Genomic DNA, 17,991 nt, shown 5'->3' with positions numbered 1-17,991 from the left:
ACCCGCCCCCCCCCCCCCCAACGGTAAATGAAACTAACAAATCTGGAGACGATGAGTCTTCTCTGAGTAGCTGACACCTGATGTGACTAACAGTGCTGTTCATTTTATTCAGGGCACATTCTGGAGCGTCTGAAAGAGCTGTAGGTAATGGAGGCACAGATCTTGAAAATTTGAAACAGAATGTTAAATTTCCCGGGTCCTGATTTATTTCTTCTTATGAAACGTTTTCTATACGTAATTTACACTGGGGTGCTTTCTAGCTGTTAGAGTGAGTACAAGGTTGGGATAGAAAAAAAAAAAAATCTTATGAAGCAGGGCTTTGTGGTTCACCCTGAAGAATTGTCATTGTTTCATTAAAAATGGAGGGAGGGGGTTGGAAGCTGACTGTAGACGTTTTCTTAGGCCAAATTAAGTGTGGATCCTATTGTCTCTTTTATGCTTTCTGAATAGGATTTATCTGTTGATTGAACGCCTCTCCCCAGCCCCAACTTCCCCTGGCCTGGCTATGTACTGGGCTCTGTACCGGCCTGCGGTCTGAACTTGAGTCTGTATTCTTAGGTGTTCTCAAGTGAATTAGCATGTGTTTTGTTGGTTAACTGTTGGGGCCGGGGCCAGGTTTTTGAATTTGAAAGGAAGCCCTGTTAACTCAGCCTGCTGGGCTCAACTGAATTTGGAAGACTTTGGAAAATTTTGGAAAAGATTGTGTTGCAACTCACTGAGTGGCCTAGTAACTGGCTCTAAGACGTTCTCCCCAGCCCCAGTGTTTGTTTAAGCCCCAGTCGGTTTTTTTCTAACCCAGTTTTTCTGGCCAAATCTAAGTGGTGAGTGTACTCTTCCAAGTGAGTTAGCCAAAGCTTGGTTTTGACCTGGTTACACAGTAGTTGGATTGTTTGTATCTTCCTCAGTCAGCATGGATGTGAAGGGCAGTGAAGTAAACTAGAAGCCAACAATCCGTCTTTAAACCAGAAGAAGAAAGAAAGAATGAAACCTGAATGTGTATTAAGTGGCTTTCAGAGGTGGGTGTTCCTTATTGGTAGTAGTTTGGGCAGGTTCTTGTTTAAGTTTTTTTCCCTCTTCATTTCCTTTGGATCTATCCTCTCCTTCCCCCAAGCTTTTGAAATAGATTTGCTGAGCAGTGCAGTTGGGAAGCATTTGGGATACTGGCAGTGACACAGCTCTCCGACTACAAAGTCTGTACAGTTGAGAAGAAATTCTCAAATTATGCAAACCTAACAAATTAAGAAGTCTGTGCAAAAGTGGCACACACACAAAATAGTGCCTGAGATTTTGCTCACCAGCAGTTCTATTTTATTCTGGAAGAATTAAAAAATACACACGGAGAGAGAGTGGATCACCTAATTTTATAGTTACTAGCAGGTGACTAATCTAGTTTCATCTGTGGTCTTTCTCTCTCCATAGTATTTTAAGGTAAAGCCTACTTACCATTTCACTAAATGCTTCAGTATGTATCATTTTGTTTTTCAGATAATCAGATAATAATTCAGATAATGCTATTCTCAAACCTAAAAAGTTAATTCCTTAGTATCAAATACTCAGCGTTAAGGTTTTCCTGATTTTTCTTATATGTTTCCTTACTGTCACAGCACTTATGAACTGATACTGGGAAGTTCAGTCTTGATAGATGATAGAAATAAGGGAGGCAGTTAATATCTCCATTTTCTTCTCCCTTTCAATGTCTAATTTCTAGAACAGTTTTGCAGAGGAGTTTATTTAGGATTTGTTGGCGTGATTTGTATATGGTGGTTTTGGGGTTGGATTATTGACACTTAAGCACTTGTTTATTGTTGCTAAACATCCACTGGTGTGAATCACATTTGAATTGGGAAAATATTTGTGATAATTTGTTGTTTATAAAGAGGCTTTTTTTTTCCCCTTCACATAACTTCAGGTAAAATATCTTTAAGTTGAACCCTGTAGCTAATTTGTTTAATTGTTATATTTTCTATTTTTTCTGTGAACTTTTTATTTTTTTAGTGACTGTGGTTGCTTATTTTGAGAAGATTGTATTTATGTGAGGTGAATGAGTAAAAAGAGGGAGTTTTCTGGGTTTTGATATGTTTTATGAAAGTGCCTTTTTTTGGGTAGTACCCCCAAATTTGGTGACAATTGATAAATAGTTTGAGTATAGTTCAAGGATATATAACTATCTTAAAAGATTTGAAACACAGAATATATTCTATTTAGAGAAATTTAGTTTTTGCATTAGGTTTCTGAGGGATCACCATGAAGGCTATTCATAAATTAAAACCTAAGAAAAACATTGTGAATTTCAGCTTACGGGGTTTCATTCAGAATAACATTTATTTATAAAAGAAGTGTTTATAAGATGATCTTGTGCATGTTGAGTAAATCTAGTGAATTTTAGTTATTTTCATCAAAGAGGGACAGTGTGAAAAATCAAAACCAGAACAAATGCTTGTTTTTGTGTTATATTGGGTTTTATTATTTTTAATATTTATTTGACCATTTTTGTTTTTCCCTTGGAGTTACTGTTACCTTGTTATTTTGTATTTGGTGAGCATACAGTGAGTAGTATTCCAAATGTCTTGACTAGGAGGAGAATCCTGCTTTTGGAAAGGTACTATAGGTAGTGAGAGGGGAGGTTAGGGAGTTTAGAATCCAGCAGGTGCAGTGTCTGGGGTCGGGGCTTGCTCACAGAAAGGATGGCAGCCTTTCTGGAGATTTGAACATCTTGACCCTGTCTGCACCTGTTCTTGGAGGAAAGGTAGGCTGTAGACCTTGAGTACTGTGGGTCCAAAGACGGTAAGCAGAAGCAACACAGAGTTTGCCACCTGTTAGGGCGTGGTGCTAATGCTGTCCCCCTCATATACTGAAGAAAAGGGGAATGGGGGTGTGTGACAGAAGGGCTGAGGGTGACTTTGAGGTTTAGGGAGTAGTGGCATCTTGGGGGGAGAGATTATATGCTTGCCAGTTAAGGAGGGATGTTATTCTTTGAGCATTGAGGGGTCATTGAAAATTTTGTTGGGATTGGGGAACCCTTGGGAGTAAGTAGGAAACCTGATCAGATGATGTTTGGGAAAGGAGCAGGTAAGATGGTTGTCCTCAGACAGTGGTCCAGAAGACGGGAGGTAAAGGCCAAAACGGTAGTAGCAGTGGTGGTAGAGGGGAAGGGTTTGGGGCTGAATTCTTGGGCATTCTTCCTCGCTGAGGTCAACCTGCTAAATTCAGTCATTATCTGCAGGCTTTGGTCGTGTCCCTTCAAATGGGGACACTGTTTGCCCACTGGATTAGGAGGAGCCTTGGGATCTGTGAAAGTGCTAAAATTACTTTCAGTTGCTCAGCAGTAGAGTGCTGTAGAAATCGTGTGGCTTTTAAAAATCATTAGTCTAATATTTTGGAGCAAACAAACTTGTGGGAGAGGGTTCTCTAAATGTTATCCCTTACGTGTAGCATCTCTTGTTCTTAACTGGAGGTAAAGGCATCCAGTGGGGCAAAATGAATTTTGAGGAACTAAATGTTTCCATTGTAAGAAGGTTTCAACTGCCGCCAAGTGGCATGTACAGACTTGTTCTGAGACTTAGAGCTATGAATGCTGGAAGAATTCTGGACTTGGGTAAGGTGGGAGGAAGCCAACCCTGTTGAACATGTATTGGTGTGTAGCTCTCCTAAAAATATCAACCCCAGATTTCCAAAAACTTTTTAATTAAACAAAATCATAAAAATAAAAAGACTTATAGAAAATCCAACCACCATATAAAATCCTACTCATGGTAGTCTTAAAATTTCTTATTGCTTGAAACTTTCTAATAAATGTTCATTTGCATAGCTGTAATCTTGTATTTTTGCCTTTTTCTCTTAACCAATTTTGGTTATGTATATATTTCTACATATTGAGATAATCCAAAAATATTATCTGGGGGCACTTTTGGTGCAGTGTGTGTGTTTGTTGGTTTTGCAGACTGATACTAGCAGGGCAAACACTTTGAAGTAATACATCCTAATTTTGAAATAATGCATCTCTGAACAGGTGTGCTAAGCCAAGGAATAAGCATCTAAGGAGTTTCATTCCCAGGGAACTAAAAATATTTAAACTAGAGATGGATGCTTTGACACATGAATTTTATACATAGTCTTTTATTTTGTTTCTTTGCTGGATTAGTAAATACTTGGTCATCTGGTTGTGAACAGCTGCTTAAGCTAAGAGATTGCCTCCTCTTAGGGCATCAGATACTTTCCACTTCTTGCGTTGTATTAAATTTATGATGCCTGTGCTTCCTATCATTAGTATCAGTGCTTTCATTTTTCTGTATTCCATTCATTTTTTAAAAATTGGTAGACAGCAAAAGAATATTTAAATAACTGTACAAGTGTTCTGCTTTCAGACCCAGCTTGTCCAGACACTGAATCAGAACTGTTGACCAGAGGGCAGCACTAATGTGTATAATAATGTAATAATCTGGAAGGCTCACTCCCCATCTTCTATATGGGTCTGTCATGAACATTATACAAAAATGTAGACCATAGGACAGTTGACTGTATTCGAGTCAAGGGCTTATTCCAAGTAAGTTCTCAATATCAAACAGTACTTATTTACAGTTTGTGATAATTTTAAGGGTTGAAACAATTGTTGGTTACCATCTTACCTTTTAAAAACAGTGCTTTAAAAACTTTCACAGATAGTGATTGCATATCATTTTACTAACTGCTTGCAAGTAGATTGCTTTGGAATATTTACTACAAACAGACTTCTCATGAATTCAAGTTGGTCTTTTATAATACTAGTCTGCATTACCAGTGTTAAAGTATTAAAATATATTATCTAATTTGGGATCAATTACTTTATGATCAGGGACTAGAGATTTCCAAGTACTTATTTAGCTTTTGGAAGATTTGGTTGGTATTTTGCTCTTACAACATGATAACAGCACAGTTGAATCAGGATATTTTGAACACATGGAGGGATGGCTAGGAGGAGAATGGAGAAAGCCAGGTGATGTATTCCCAGTGACCAGTGTGGCAGCCATATGTTCTCAGGTTTAATAGTGTTACATGACTGTTCAATGGACAAAATACAATATTCTGTTAGGCTGGTTGAGTAATAAAAGTTCGCTGTTATTATTCAGAAGAGAAGTAATGTGATGGGAGGCAGTTTTTTCTATAAGAATTTCACAAGCGAGAGTAAGTTTTAGGACTTCCCAAGTGTTTAAAATTGGGATATTAGAAATCCTGATATCTGTGTAGCATTATGAGGAACTTAAGAACTAAGTTGAGGAGATGAGATACAAAATGTTGAACCATACAGGGCTGGTTTCATGCCACTCCCATTTCTTGCTGTGCTCTTATCCCAGCTGGGCCCTGGGCACTGTTGTGCATGTTGGGTATACATATAGTGGTGAAGGAAACAGGCAGTTTGTTTATCCTCAAGAAATTCAGGAAGGACAGGGGAATGGACACAAAATGCCAAGTATGTAACATCCACTGTAAATCCTGTAATGTGTCTGTCTCCCTAGGTCCTCCAGCCAGCATACTTGCATTCAGACACAGCACATGCACTGGTGCATGGAACTGGCTCAAACTTGGAGTGCGCTTTTTCAGCCTCAGAAAGGCTTCTTTGTACTGTAAGATACAGTACAAACAAATGACTAGAAAAGTGAAATGAAAAAGTAGATATACAAAATACCAGCCTAAGTGTTATTATTAGAATCAAAAGATACAATGTCAAATTGCAATAAGAGTTTTTACAGTTATTCTGTTTCTGAAATTATCAAGCTTTGTACCCTAGTCAGTAGACCACACTTTGAGGAGCACTGAACTGGCAGGATTGATTCTGCACCGAGACGGAGACGGGGGGGGGGGGGGGGGTTTCATGAGCTCTTGGGTTGATTTGTTGCATCAGCAAGCTGGAGAATTGGGGCCATTGTCCAGGCCTAGCAGGTGTTCTCCCACCCTTGAGAAGTAGGGAACCCAGGGCACATGCTGCCCACAGCTTTGTGCATAATTTGCCTTTGAGCCCTGGGGCATCATTCTAACTATCTCAAATAGGGCCCAATGCTGACAAATTATCCTGTTACGTTAAAATAATTGAAAAAAACCACACTTGTACTTTATGACTTAAAAACTTTATTTTCATTTTATGATAAGTAGGGCCTTATAAAACCTATCAAAAGTTATGAATGCACATGGTTGCAACCAAGTGATCTAAAGTTCTCATATCAGATCATGGAGTATTCCTGTTCCCAAGAGGCATGCATCTATTTTCAGCCGTTAGTTGCTACTGCTGAAGTTTACTGCTGTATTTCTAAATGATATGCTTATGTGGCTATTTCTTGATTTATCAGTTTTATGCATTTCTTGACTTCTTGTAATAGTAGTTACAGTTGTTGAACTACAGTTTTGAACTTCAATAGTAGTTGAAGATTAGCTCTTAAAACTCATCCCCTCCCTTAAATGAGTGTGTATATCATAATTTTGGGTTAAAGTGATAATTGTTTATGTTATTATGACTATGTAAATACCATTTATCTCTGAGCCACCGTCTAATAGGATTACATATCCTTTTTTAACATCCCTTCCCCCTTGCATTGGCATACGTTTTCTTTTGCTTAGTTTTCTATGTACCTGTGGTTACTTTCCCCTGCAAATGCCCTAAAAGATCAGATGCGCAGCAGAGTTACGCCTTTATCAACAATTTTTCCAAATGCTTGAATACCTCAGATAATTTATTGTTCCAGATAACCTGTTGATTCCCCCTCCCAGGGAGGTACCTCACAGCTGGCCAGGCATGGTTGCCCCTTAGACCTGGTACATAACTGTTCTCTTGTATCATTTCTGTTTCCTGGATACAATAGTCTTCGTCTTGGGTTTGCTATCTAATTTTCCTGAAGCACATCCTCCAGTAGCTTTATAAGAAAATGTGCATGGCATATAAAAGTTTTAAGTTCTTGCTTGGATGGCTGAAAATGTATTTATTTTTCTTTAACATTGGATTAAAAAAATTTTTTTTTTAATGTTTATTTTAGAGAGAGACAGAGAGAGAGAGAGAGAGCGCAGGCGCGCACTGAAGCATGTGCACGGTAGCCGGGAAGGGGCACAGAGGCAGACAAGAGAATCTGAAGTAGGCTCCACCCTAACAGTGCAAAGCCCAACATGGGGCTAGAACTCACAAACTGTGAAATCATGACCTGAGCCAAAGTCTGACACTCAACCAACTCAGCCACCAAGGCACTCCTTTTACATTGGATTTTTATGTTATCTGGTAGAAAATATTCTGGGTTGAATACCCAGTTTTCCCTTGGAATTTTGAAGACATTTCTTTTTTTGTTTGAGTGTGACCTGTTTTAAATTTCTTCTGAGAAGCTTTGAGGATACTCTATTTATTCCTGGAGTTCTTAGGTTTTATGAGTGTCTTTCATTGTCATTCACTGATCTGCATACTTAGTTAATTCTTTTTCTTTTTATCAGGAGATGTCCATTTTTTTCCTGGGAAATACTTTTGTTCTCACCTCCAAGGAACGTCTCTGCTTTCTCTTTCTGGAAGTTCTTTTTTTTTTTTTTTTTTCTGTGTTTAAGTACCAGAGCAGTGCCAGGCACAGCCCAGGTGCTTTCTTTATTTTTTAAAGCTTATTTATTTTGAGACAATGAGAGAGAGAAAATGTGTGCACACTTGTGAGGAAGAGAGGGAGAGAGAGGGAGACACCCAAGCAGGCTCTGTCAGTGTGGAGCCTGATGCAGGGCTCCAAACCAAAAACCGTGAAATCATGACCTGAGCTAAAATCAAGCCATCCAGGTGCCCCTCTTTCTGGAAGTTCTATTAGTCATCTCTTCAATTTATTTTATCTTTTACTTTTTTTTTTTTTTTGTCTTTTTGCTCTGTTATTCTGTGTTTGACTTTACATTTCAGTATATCTATTGAATTTTTAGCTTTATTGTATTTTTAATTTATATGAGCAGCTCTCTTTCATATTTTTTGTTTTTGACTGCATCTATTCTCTTGTGGATATATCTCCTCTATCTGAGGATACTGAGTATAGGATTTTTTTGCTAGGTTGATTTTGTTGTTTTCTTGTCCTTCTGCATTTATTTTCCTGTTTTTTTTTTTTCCAGATTTTATTTTTTCCATTTGTTTATTTTGGTCTCTGTTTAATGCTAAAGATTTTTCTTAAATGCCCAGGTATTTCGTAACTCTGCTCATATTTAAGAGTAAGGCACTAGAAGTGAAATTGGAGGCTCAGTGTGTATGGGCAGGAGGCTGTTTGGTGATATTTCAATGTAAGCAGGATCAGTATGTTCTCATGGATGGGGAACCCCACTTCTCAGTACCTGTAGATCTTTTCCTTGGAGTCACTTTTTCTCTAAGAACACTCAGAGGCCTTTCTTGCCTATGGGCTATCTGTCTATTTATTGGAGTTCTGGGGTTCAGGGTGGAGGAATAAGGCTGGAGCTCTGCAGTCTACTATCTTAACTTTTCAACCCTGTGTTGCAGTACTTTGTCTCATGTCCTCTCATCTGGAGCATTTCTCCTTCAGTTTCTTCAGAGTTTAATCTTTGGTTTCTTATGGGTATGGTGTGATGTGAAATAGCCACCAGACTGTGAGACAGAGGAAGAGGTTCTGGGGCATTCAGTGACTAAATACTAGCGCTCTTGCTTTTAGCCATATATTTTGTCGTGTCAGTTGCTTCCAGATAATGATCTTCTTAGGGTTCTGTGGGGCTTATTACCTCACTTGGTGTCCTCAGCAGGTACTTAAGTTGTAATGTTTTCCTCTTTAGTAAATGAACTGCTGCCCCCTCTTTTTTTGCTGTCAAAACCTGATAGAAATGATTTCTGCTGTCATCCCTTCCCCTTTATCTCTTAATTCTTCTGTTTACCTTAAGATCATTTTCATGGAATTAACGTGCATGACTCATGTGATCAGTCCACCAGACTGGAAGTTAACTAGAAGTTGTATCTGATTTTAAACTTATCTTTGATTTTAAACTTATGATTTTACTCAGGCGTTTGCTTCTTTTCGTCCAGAGCAATAACAGAAACACAACAGCAACAATATTGAAAACATTGCCTGAGTGCATGACCTCTGGGCTGATACTTAATTTGGGAGATGCAAGCCCAGAGAGATGAAGAAAGCAAGGCAAGGTGCAGAGCAGGGTGATGTTATGTATCACAAGTTTTGCTGCTGCTCTGAGTAAGCTTTGAAGAAGAGAGATTTTTTTTCTTGAAGAAGAGAAGTTTGCTAAACGTGTTTGTTTGGGTTTTCCTGACCCCTTTCTTGAGGTGTATTTTATGTTGTGAAATGTACCCATTGTAAGTTTACATTTCAATGATTTTTATTTTTATTTTTTAAAATTTTTATTTTTGAGAGAGAGAGAGAGAGAGAGAGAGAGTGCACACACGTGTGTGAGCTGAGAAGGGTCAGAGAGAGAGAGAGAGACAGAGGATCCAAAGTGGGCTCTGAGCTAATAGCAGAGAGCCCACTGCGGGGGTCGAACTCCCAATCCATGAGATCATGACCTGAGCTGAAGTCAGACGCTTAACTGACTGACCCACCCAGGCATCCCTACATTTCACTGATTTTTAATAAGTTTGCTGAGTGGTGCAACCACCATCACAGGTCAGTATTAGGATATTTTCATACCCTAGCAGGATCCCTTATAAGTATTTGCAGTTAATCTCTATTTCAGCCCGGACAACTACTAGTCTATTTTATGCCTCTATATATTTGCCTTTTTTGAGCATTTCTTACACTACATGAAATCATACAGTATGTAGTCTCTTGCATCTATTTTCTTTCTTTTTTAATTTTTAATGTTTATTATTTTTGAGAGAGAGAGACAGAGACAGAGAGATGGAATGTGAGTGGGGAGGAGCAAAGAGAGGGGGAGACACAGACTCCGAAGCAGGTTCCAGGCTCTGAGCTGTCAGCACAGAGCCCAATGTGGGGCTCAAACTCACGAACCGGGAGATCATGACCTGAGCCAAAGTCAGAGGCTTAACTGACAGAACCACCCAGGCAAGCCTCTTGCATCTGTTTTCTTATACTTTGCATAATGTTTTTGAGGTTCATCCACACTGCTAAGTATGGTAGTTTGTTCCTTTTTATTGCCGAATAGTTTTCCAGTGTATGGATAATGCTGTGTTTTGTCTATTCACTAGTTGATGGAACTTGCTGTGGTTTTTAGTTTCTGGCTGTTGTGAGTAATGCATTCAGCAGGTGTTTTGGCCTGACACCCTGGGCTTGTTCAGAAGAGCTGTGCAATTGGACTGTATCTTGGAACCTTATGTAGAATGGAGTGGGGATTTATCTGCCTGGGTCTTCCTATTTGTCAGCAGTATAACCAAACACCTCCCAGTTCTGATCACCCTGCGTGCCTGTCTGCTTCCCTGAAGCCTGTACCTTCCCCACTCTCATTATTTGTCATCCTTGGGTTTAAGTCATTTCTTTAAACATGAGTACAGTTTCTTATCTCTGTAAAGACAAACTGTTCACTATCAGTGATGTCATTGGTAATAAGAACCAGGCTAAACCAGTTTTTCTTTCTCACTGTTTTTTGGGGGGATTCCAATGTGCAGTAGCCAGCCCATTTGCCATGTGATGCTAAATACAGGAGTGTTCTTTCATCCTTGGCAGAAGCTATTGACTCACCAGGATTTAAAAAAAGCAAAACAATCTATAATCTTTGGCCAAAGGATGTATAGCAAGTTAAATATAAATGATTTGTTATGTCATATTGGGGAATATGATTATTCATTTGATTTGCTTCAAGTATACCTTTTAGAGTATTTTTCTCACCTTTTATTCTTCTAAGTAGTTCTATGATATGTTTTTTAAAGGAACTTACTGCGGGGCGCCTGGGTGGCTCAGTCGGTTAAGTGTCCGACTTCGGCTCAGGTCATGATCTCACGGTCCGTGAGTTCGAGCCCCACGTCGGGCTCTGTGCTGACAGCTCAGAGCCTGGAGCCTGTTTCAGATTCTGTGTCTCCCTCTCTCTCTGCTCCTCCCCTGTTCACGCTCTGTCTCTCTCTGTCTCAAAAATAAATAAACATTAAAAAAAAAAAAGTAAAGGAACTTACTGCATTAAAATCAGATCTAATTAAATTTAATTATGTATACTTTTTGGAAATTCTTGTGCTTAGAACTTTCATTCTTATCTGCTAATGATAGTAACAGAATACTGTTGACTGTCAGATCCTTTCTCCATTAGTTTTTCTGAGACCCTCTGTATGTAATTGTGTAGTTTTAGGATTATTCTAGTTTGAGCTCTCAGGTCAAAGACTGAATATTACCTGAGTCAGGGCTGTACATCCAAGGGACATACAATTTATTAGGGATCCTAGGTTAGGCACTCAGTATTGCCTGAGGTTGAGGATAGGATGTGCATTCAAGTGACGCACAATTCATTGGATGTATTCATTCACCTGCTAGGACATGCCTTAATTCCAGGGCCTTTCCTCTTTGAACTCACATATTAGAGCATTTATGTTCTATGTACATATGGTCTTTTATCCATTCTTGTTGCTTCTTCCCTTAATTCCCAGACAAAACTTGTGGATGTTCAACTTTTTTTACTCTTCAGTGTTTGGAGGGTTCAGTATCTGTTTTGTGTTTCATTGCCTATAGATAATTTTTAGCCTGCTCTGTTAGGCGTGATTTCTTTCAATCATTTATTACTCAGGTATTTAACACGTATATGGTATGTGCCAGGCACCATGGGAGTCTCACATGTCATGGTGACCGTGAACAAGGAGAGAAGTCAATCAGCTTGTGTTCTTGTGGAGCACATAGCAAGCAATTTTAAGAGGATGATATTACAGATGGGGAAGAGCAGGGCTCAGGGCAGTGTATAGCTAAGCTGGATCTGATAAAGTAAATACAGTGAAACTTTTATATACAATGAAACTTTATGATTTAAATTCAGATTCTCTGGGTGAGGCAGAGATGGGTGAGGAGCAAAGAACAGTGGGCTTGTTTTGCCATGGAGCTGATGACTCATTATCCTGGTTAATAGAACTTCGAATAAAGATAGGAAGGGGTGTGTTCCATTGATTATGGTAGTTGCTCTCCCTTTTAGTTTGCCTTGAGCCATCTGTCTCTTGGGAGGCCTTGCATCCTACATCTGTTGCTGCTTTGGTGTTCATTATTGTTTTGCATCTCTTGTAACATTTTGGAGTTAGCTTATCCATTTAGCACTCTCAGCATCCCCATAAGGTAGGGTAGGGAAGGAGCTCCCATCAGACCTCTCAGAGTGTCCTATGAGCAGCATGTGGAATAATATCTAGAATATTTGGGGAATGGATGGCCCAAAGTGGGCTACATTGTGCCCTACACTACACACATAGGAGAGACTACTTTATTCAGCTGCTGGTCCCCTTAATCTTAGGGCTGGAGTAACCTCTGTAAAATAGGAACAGTCGTGTGCAGCTTTGTGCTATTCAAATAGTTTTTAGTAAGTTTCTAGAGTTAAGGTTATACAAGGAAATGATTTAAAAGATGAAGTTTTGCATTTCTTTTCAGGTCTTATGTATTTACTTTTTGATAATATAGACAAAAGGTATTTTCTTTTCCTGAGCCTACCGAGTAAAATGGTTTTGTGGGCTTGTTTGAAAACAATTTAACATCAAGTGAAATATTTCTAACCTTTCTATAATTATACTGGAAAAAAGGCCTTTTTAATTACTTATGCTAACCATCAAGGTATAAAATTCTTTTTATTTTATTTAAGCAAGGCCTCTGTCATTCATCAACCCCAAGATTTAATTAGACATTTTACTAGTTTGCTATTCAATTAGCTGAAAATATTTATTTCCTTTTGTACTTACGTGAAAAAAAAATAATTTAAAATGCTAAATTGTACATGTAATTTATTTATTTTTCTTGACCTTTATTCTGTTTCATTTTTTTCTGTCTTAGTACCGAGGACTTGGTCTTATTGGTAGATTGTCTTTTTCCCCTTTTTGCTGCTTTCTTTTGTATTAATTGAGTGTTTTTATGATTCCATTTTCTGGTTTATTACCTATAACTTCTACTTGTATTGTTTTATAGGTTGCTTTAGGGTTTATAGTACACACTTTTAACCTATCGTACTTTACCTTCAAATGATATAAACTTCATGTGTAATAAAAAAAAACAAACATTACAGTAGTATCACTTTCATTTCTCCTCCCTGGCCTCACGGTATTGTTATTATACATTTTACTTTTACATATGTTATAAATCTTAAATTTACATATGTTATAAATCTTAAAACATATCTGTTATTTTTAAACAGTCAACTATCTTTTAAAAAGATATAAATAGTAAGAAAAAAATACCTTATACATGTACCCATGTGGTTAGCATTTCTGGTACTCTTCATTCCTTGTGGAGATCCATATTCTCTCTGGTACCATTTTCCTTCTGCCTCAAGGACTTTACCTTTTTTTTGTTGTTGTTCTACAGATCTGTTAATTCTTTCAGGTTTGTATGTCTGAAAACTTTTTGAGCCTTCATTTTTGCAAGATATTTTTGCTCTGTATAGAATTCTAGATTGCTGTTTTTTTCTTTTCAGTATTTTAGAGATGTTCCTCCACTGTCATCTTACTTGCATTATTTTTATTGAGAAAGCTGTCCTTATTATGTTCCTTTGTATTTATACATGTCATTTCTTCCCTGCCTTTTAAGATTTTCTTTACCCTTGGTTTTGAGCAGTTTGATTATGATGTGTCTTGATGGACTTTTCTTCATGTTTCTTGTGGTTGCTGTTTGTGAGCTTCTTGGATCAGTGAGTTTGGAGGTTTCATCAAATTTGAAAAATCTTTGGCTAGTATTTCTTCAGTGGTTTCTTCAGTGGGCTTCATTTTGGCTGGTTTCTTTTGCTGTGCCATTAACTTTTCTTCACTGTTGATTCTGCTGTTAATTCCATCCAGTCTATTTTTTATCTCAGACATCGTATTTTTTTCATCTTTAGAAGATTTGGGTCTTGTAAAAATATTTTCTAGGTCTCTACTTGACTTTTTGAAAACATGGAATATAGTTATAATACCTATTTTAATGTCCTTGTCTGTAATTCTAATATCTGTGTCAGTCTTGGGTTAGTTTAAATAGATTTTTCTCACTTTGGTTATGTGCTGCTGTCTGGTAATCTTTGAGTGGATGCCAGACATTATGAATTCTACCTTGTTGGGTGCTGGTATTTTTTTATTCTTATAAAATATCCTTGAGGTTTGTCCTAGGGGTGCATTTAAATTACTTGGAAATAATTTGGACCTTTTGTGTCTTGTTTTTATGGTTTTTGTTAAGGAGTTCTGGAGCAGTGGTCGATCTAATGCTAATTAACCCCCACTGCTCAGGCAAGACCTTTCTGATACTCTGCTTAGTTCCCAATGATTTATGAGTTTTTCCATTTGTTTGGCGGAACAGATACTTTTCCCATCCCTGTGTGAGCACTTTCACTGTTCTTTCTAATCCTTTTGAATAGTTTTTTTTTCTCCCAGCCTTGGGTAGTTTTCTTTTTCTTTTTTTTTTTTTTCCAACGTTTTTTATTTATTTTTGGGACAGAGAAAGACAGAGCATGAACGGGGGAGGGGCAGAGAGAGAGGGAGACACAGAATCGGAAACAGGCTCCAGGCTCCGAGCCATCAGCCCAGAGCCTGATGCGGGGCTCGAACTCACAGACCGCGAGATCGTGACCTGGCTGAAGTCGGACGCTTAACCGACTGCGCCACCCAGGCGCCCCGCCTTGGGTAGTTTTCTTAAGATTAGCATGAGTTGATCATTACTTGGCTGAGTATGTAGGGATCTCTCTACAGAGCTTGGGAGTTCTTCTCTTTCATTTGTGCAGCTCTCATCTCCAGTACTCTTCACCTGGAACTCTAACATCCCTTAGTCTGCCTGGACTCTAAGCTCCTTCTCCTCAACTAAGGGAGTCTGCTAGGCTCTGCTTGAGTTTCCTCTTCGTGTGCCATGCCCAAAAAGTTTGTAAAGGGAGTAAGTGCAGGCAGTTGTATGGCTCACCAAATTTGTTTCCCATCTCTCAGGGATCACTGTCTTTCATTGCCTCATGTCTAGTTTCTTAAAAACTAAAATTTTCATTAATTTTGTACAAGTTTGTTTGGGTTGTTTTAAATAGAAAGGTAAATTCATCCCCTGTTAACTCCATCTTGGCTAGAAATGAAAGTCCGGTGATAGGTCCAGTCTGTGTCTCATTATGAGACACATTATTCTTCATTATGAGACATCAGCAACATGGCAAACTGTGAAAATGACCCTTTCCCCTTTTCTGATGGGAATAGTGGGGAGTAGGAGGGGAACAGTCTTGGATTTTAAACATACCATTAGAAAACAGGTTTATTGAGATACAATTCAAATACTGTATTACCCATTTAAAGTGTACAATTCAGTAGCTTTTAGTAAATTCACAGAGTTGTGTAATCATAGCCACATTTTAGAACACCTTCATTACTTTCAAAAGAAACCCCATTACCCCAATCCTTCTAAGACTATCTTTCTGGTTCCCCCTACCTCAGCCCTAGGCTACCTTTATTACTTTAGAACACCTTTATTACTTTAAAAAGAAACCCCATTACCCCAGTCCTTCTATGACTACTTTTCTGGTTCCCCCCACCTCAGCCATAGGCTACCACTAATATACTTTCTGTCTCTATAGGTTTAGTTATTCTGGATATTTTATGTAAATGGAATCAAACAGTATGTGTTTTGTGACTGGCTTAGCATGTTTTCAAGGTTTATTCATGTTGTATGCATTGGTACTAAATTATACCACATTTTGTTAATCAGTTGATGGGCATGTGGGTTGTTGTTACTTTTGGGCTTTTAGGAATATTGCTGCTCTGAACATTTGTGTATAACTTTTTGTACTGTGTTTTTCTCTTGGGTATGTATCTGGGAATATATCTGGGAATGGAATTGCTTGGTCCTATGAACTCTATGTCTAACCTGTTAGAGGACCTGCTAGACTGTTTTCCCAAAGCAACTGTAATATTTTACATTTTCATCAGCAGTATATGAAGGGTTCAGTTTCTTCACTTCCTTTCCAATACTTGTGATTATCCGTCTTTTTTTTATTGTAGCCATCCTAGTGTTATATAATTTTGCTGGTTTTAATTTGCATTTCTCTGATGACTAATTGTAGTGAGGATCTTTTCATTTGCTTGCTTGCCATTTGAATTTCTTCTTTGGAGAAATGGTTATTCAGATCCTTTGCACATTTTGAAATTGTTATTATTTTAATTTTTGAATTGTAACTTTTTTTTTTAATGTATGCTAGATACAACAAGTCCTTTGCCAGATATATGACTTGCAAAATTTTTCTCCCATTCTTTGGGTTGACTTTTCCCTTTCTCGATAGTGTACTTTGAAGTACAATAGTTACTCATTTTGATTAAGTCCAATTCGTCTATTATTTTGTTGCTTGTGCTTTTGGTGTCATATCCAAGAAACCACTGCCTAAGCTAAGGTTATGAAGATTTAGTTCTATGTTTTCTTTTAAGCTTTATAGTTTTAGCTCTCATATTTTAGTTCTTTCATCCATTTTGAATTGATTATTTTCAAGTGTATTTATTTATCTTGAGAGAGGGAGGGAGAGGGAGAGGGAGGGAGGGAGAGGGAGAGAGAGAGAGAGAGAGAGAGAGAGAGAGAGAGAGAGAGAGAGAATGAGAATGAGAATATCCCAAGCAGGCTGTGCACTGAGCCAAGTCTGGCAAGTGTTGATCTTGATCTCACAGCTGTGAGATCATGACCTGAGCTGAAATTGAGAGTCAGACAATTAACCGACTGAGCCACCGAAGTATCCCCTGGATTGATTTTTGTACATTATGAAAAGGAGAGGTCCCAGTTCATTCGTCTGCATGTGTTATCCCAGCACCGTTTGTTGAAAGGACTGTTCTTTTCCTATTCATTTGTTTTGGTACACTTGTTGAAAACCCTTGACCTTGAATTGGAGGTTTTCTGAACTCTGTTTTTCTCTTTTTTAAATTTCTGAACTCTTCATTCTATGCTGTTGATCACTTTTTTTTATCCTATACTAGTACCACACTTGTATTGATTACTGTAATGTTGTAGTAATTTTTAAATTTTTAAAAAGTTTTTATTTATTTTGAGAGAAAGAGAGTGCACAGGCATGAGCTGGGGAGGGCAGAGAGGGAGACAGAATCCTAAGCAGAGTCCATGCTGTCAGGCTCTCTCCAAAACACATATTTGTGAGAGACCATCTAGAGATTCTCCTGAATCCTCTTACTCCTGCAAATGCATTAAAGAATAATCTGATAATGATGATTTTAGAATCTTAGCGACCCTATAAATTAAATACTGTACAGCATAAAAGAGAAAAGAGTAAAAAATCCAGGGAACCAAGCCAAGATACCTAGATGTGATATAGATCTACCTAGATTATTTTGGCATTTCTTGTAAAAATTTCACTGTAAAAAGTTTACTGCAGAGTATGTACAAATTACATACCTAGGTGGCATACCTATCATTATCAGGAAAGTAGAGGGAAATCTGTTTCTTAAGGAAGGTCAAAGACTTTGGCCCTGAACCACTAAAAAATAGTTTGCCTTGAACTTTAAGGGTTGATTAATCAGAAATTTCTGTGAAATTAAAATCTTTATTCTTAAAATATTTCATCCAGGAGGAAAAATGTGCTTTGCTAACCTGCTATTCCATTTTGACACTGATAAATGAAAAAGTTCCTAATCTCCCATCACCCAGACCCCACCAAAAGTAGCAAATGCCCAAGGAGCTTTTCGTTTCATTTGTAGTCCTGAAACTCAGTTGACCTTGTGATAAGAGCAAGTTGTTTAATATCTTTAAGAACCTCCTTCATATAATACATGTTAAGTCTCAAATCCAAGCCAGAGTGTTGCTTCACTAGACAATGGTGACTTTAAGGCACTTTGGAAATCTGGTGGTACTACATAAGTGCTAAATTATCAAGTCTTGTCAGGTGTAATTTAACAATTATTATACTCTCAAAACACAGTTTTCCTTTAACTTTTCCAACTGCTTGTATATAAAT

General features: G+C 38.0%; 1 protein-coding gene across 43 annotated transcripts in view; it reads left to right on the top strand.

Moving 5' to 3' along the window:
- MAP4K4 (mitogen-activated protein kinase kinase kinase kinase 4) overlaps positions 1–17,991 on the top strand; it is a 188,219-nt gene that overhangs the window by 1,400 nt on the left and 168,828 nt on the right. The window lies entirely within an intron of this gene.

Source organism: Panthera tigris, chromosome A3, assembly GCF_018350195.1.
Source record: "Panthera tigris isolate Pti1 chromosome A3, P.tigris_Pti1_mat1.1, whole genome shotgun sequence".
Lineage (NCBI taxonomy): Eukaryota > Metazoa > Chordata > Mammalia > Carnivora > Felidae > Panthera > Panthera tigris.
This window is presented reverse-complemented; position numbering and strand designations above follow the sequence as displayed.